The sequence below is a fragment of the Juglans regia genome, unplaced genomic scaffold (genome assembly GCF_001411555.2).
Source record: "Juglans regia cultivar Chandler unplaced genomic scaffold, Walnut 2.0 Scaffold_298, whole genome shotgun sequence".
NCBI classification, from domain to species: Eukaryota; Viridiplantae; Streptophyta; class Magnoliopsida; order Fagales; family Juglandaceae; genus Juglans; species Juglans regia.
Window position 1 is genome coordinate 1 of NW_023357779.1, and position 2,640 is coordinate 2,640.

The window sequence follows — 2,640 nt, forward strand, 5'->3', positions numbered from 1 at the left end:
CTGTGTTGCACCCCTCGTTTTTGTTTTTTCCGCCTTGCGAGATAAATTGACAAGAAGGAGCACTCGGGAGTGGATTTTTGGGAAAATCTCGCCCTGCCCATCGCGTAGCCATGGGTTTGGATCAGATCTCCGCTTGGATTGGGATCGGAAGGACGCTAGTATGTCGCTCAAGGATTATATGAATTTTAAGCAATTAGTTTGATGGGTGCGATCATACCAGCACTAATGCACCGGATCCCATCAGAACTCCGCAGTTAAGCGTGCTTGGGCGAGAGTAGTACTAGGATGGGTGACCTCCTGGGAAGTCCTCGTGTTGCACCCCTCGTTTTTGTTTTTTCCGCCTTGCGAGATAAATTGACAAGAAGGAGCACCCGGGAGTGGATTTTTCGGGAAATCTCGCCCTGCCCATCGCGTAGCCATGGGTTTGGATCAGATCTCCGTTTGGATTGGGATCGGAAGGACGCTAGTATGTCGCCCAAGGATTATATGAATTTTAAGTAATTAGTTTGATGGGTGCGATCATACCAGCACTAATGCACCGGATCCCATCAGAACTCCGCAGTTAAGCGTGCTTGGGCGAGAGTAGTACTAGGATGGGTGACCTCCTGGGAAGTCCTCGTGTTGCACCCCTCGCTTTTGTTTTCTCCGCCTTGCGAGATAAATTGACAAGAAGGACCACTCGGGGGTGGATTTTTGAGAAAATCTCGCCCTGCCCATCGCGTAGCTATGGGTTTGGATCAGATCTCCGCTTGGATTGGGATCGGAAGGACGCTAGTATGTCGCTCAAGGATTATATGAATTTTAAGTAATTAGTTTGATGGGTGCGATCATACCGCAAAGCATTTACCTGATCCCATCGAATCTGCAGTTGTGTTTGGGCTTAAGAGTAGTACTAGGATGGGTGACCTCCTGGGAAGTCCTCGTGTTGCACCCCTCGTTTTTGTTTTTTCCGCCTTGCGAGATAAATTGACAAGAAGGAGCACTCGGGAGTGGATTTTTCGGGAAATCTCGCCCTGCCCATCGCGTAGCCATGGGTTTGGATCACATCTCCGTTTGGATTGGGATCGAAGGACGCTAGTATGTCGCTCAAGGATTATATGAATTTTAAGTAATTAGTTTGATGGGTGCGATCATACCAGCACTAATGCACCGGATCCCATCAGAACTCCGCAGTTAAGCGTGCTTGGGCGAGAGTAGTACTAGGATGGGTGACCTCCTGGGAAGTCCTCGTGTTGCACCCCTCGCTTTTGTTTTTTCCGCCTTGCGAGATAAATTGACAAGAAGGAGCACTCGGGAGTGGATTTTTGGGAAAATCTCGCCCTGCCCATCGCGTAGCCATGGGTTTGGATCAGATCTCCGTTTGGATTGGGATCGGAAGGACGCTTGTATGTCGCTCAAGGATTATATGAATTTTAAGTAATTAGTTTGATGGATGCGATCATACCAGCACTAATGCACCGGATCCCATCAGAACTCCGCAGTTAAGCGTGCTTGGGCGAGAGTAGTACTAGGATGGGTGACTTCGAAGTCTCGTGGTTGCACCCTCGCTTTGTTTTTTCCGGGCTTTGCCAGATAAATTGACAAGAAGGAGCACTGGAGTGGGATTTTGGGAAAATTCAGCCCGCCCATCGCTGTAGCCATGGGTTTGGATCATGATCTCCTGATTGGGACGGAGGTCGCTAGTATGGCTCGGCGATTATATGAATCTTAAGCAATTAGTTTGATGGGTGCGATCATACCAGCACTAATGCACCGGATCCCATCAGAACTCCGCAGTTAAGCGTGCTTGGGCGAGAGTAGTACTAGGATGGGTGACCTCCTGGGAAGTCCTCGTATTGCACCCCTCGTTTTTGTTTTTTCCGCCTTGCGAGATAAATTGACAAGAAGGACCACTCGGGAGTGGATTTTTGGGAAAATCTCGCCCTGCCCATCGCGTAGCGATGGGTTTGGATCAGATCTCCGTTTGAATTGGGATCGGAAGGACGCTAGTATGTCCCTCAAGGATTATTTGAATTTTAAGTAATTAGTTTGATGGGTGCGATCATACCAGCACTAATGCACCGGATCCCATCAGAACTCCGCAGTTAAGCGTGCTTGGGCGAGAGTAGTACTAGGATGGGTGACCTCCTGGGAAGTCCTCGTGTTGCACCCCTCGTTTTTGTTTTTTCCGCCTTGCTAGATAAATTGACAAGAAGGAGCACTCGGGAGTGGATTTTTCGGGAAATCTCGCCCTGCCCATCGCGTAGCCATGGGTTTGGATCAGATCTCCGTTTGGATTGGGATCGGAAGGCCGCTAGTATGTCGCCCAAGGATTATATGAATTTTAAGTAATTAGTTTGATGGATGCGATCATACCAGCACTAATGCACCGGATCCCATCAGAACTCCGCAGTTAAGCGTGCTTGGGCGAGAGTAGTACTAGGATGGGTGACCTCCTGGGAAGTCCTCGTGTTGCACCCCTCGCTTTTGTTTTTTCCGCCTTGCGAGATAAATTGACAAGAAGGACCACTCGGGAGTGGATTTTTCGGGAAATCTCGCCCTGCCCATCGCGTAGCCATGGGTTTGGATCAGATCTCCGCTTGGATTGGGATCGGAAGGACGCTAGTATGTCGCTCAAGGATTATATGAATTTTAAGCAAT

At 49.1% G+C, this 2,640-nt stretch overlaps 7 non-coding genes across 7 annotated transcripts; all 7 read left to right on the forward strand.

Annotated features, from left to right (window-relative positions):
- The first annotated feature begins 203 nt into the window (after positions 1–203).
- LOC118345597 lies at positions 204–322 on the forward strand. Its single transcript, XR_004799103.1, has one exon. It is a non-coding gene; the product is annotated as a 5S ribosomal RNA (ribosomal RNA).
- Positions 323–511: 189 nt separating this feature from the next.
- Positions 512–630, forward strand: LOC118345598. Its single transcript, XR_004799104.1, has one exon. It is a non-coding gene; the product is annotated as a 5S ribosomal RNA (ribosomal RNA).
- Positions 631–1,122: 492 nt separating this feature from the next.
- LOC118345599 lies at positions 1,123–1,241 on the forward strand. The gene has a single exon (XR_004799105.1). It is a non-coding gene; the product is annotated as a 5S ribosomal RNA (ribosomal RNA).
- Positions 1,242–1,430: 189 nt separating this feature from the next.
- LOC118345596 lies at positions 1,431–1,545 on the forward strand. The gene has a single exon (XR_004799102.1). It is a non-coding gene; the product is annotated as a 5S ribosomal RNA (ribosomal RNA).
- A 180-nt stretch (positions 1,546–1,725) lies between these two features.
- LOC118345594 lies at positions 1,726–1,844 on the forward strand. Its single transcript, XR_004799100.1, has one exon. It is a non-coding gene; the product is annotated as a 5S ribosomal RNA (ribosomal RNA).
- Positions 1,845–2,033: 189 nt separating this feature from the next.
- LOC118345600 lies at positions 2,034–2,152 on the forward strand. The gene has a single exon (XR_004799106.1). It is a non-coding gene; the product is annotated as a 5S ribosomal RNA (ribosomal RNA).
- Positions 2,153–2,341: 189 nt separating this feature from the next.
- Positions 2,342–2,460, forward strand: LOC118345595. Its single transcript, XR_004799101.1, has one exon. It is a non-coding gene; the product is annotated as a 5S ribosomal RNA (ribosomal RNA).
- The last annotated feature ends 180 nt before the right edge of the window (positions 2,461–2,640 follow it).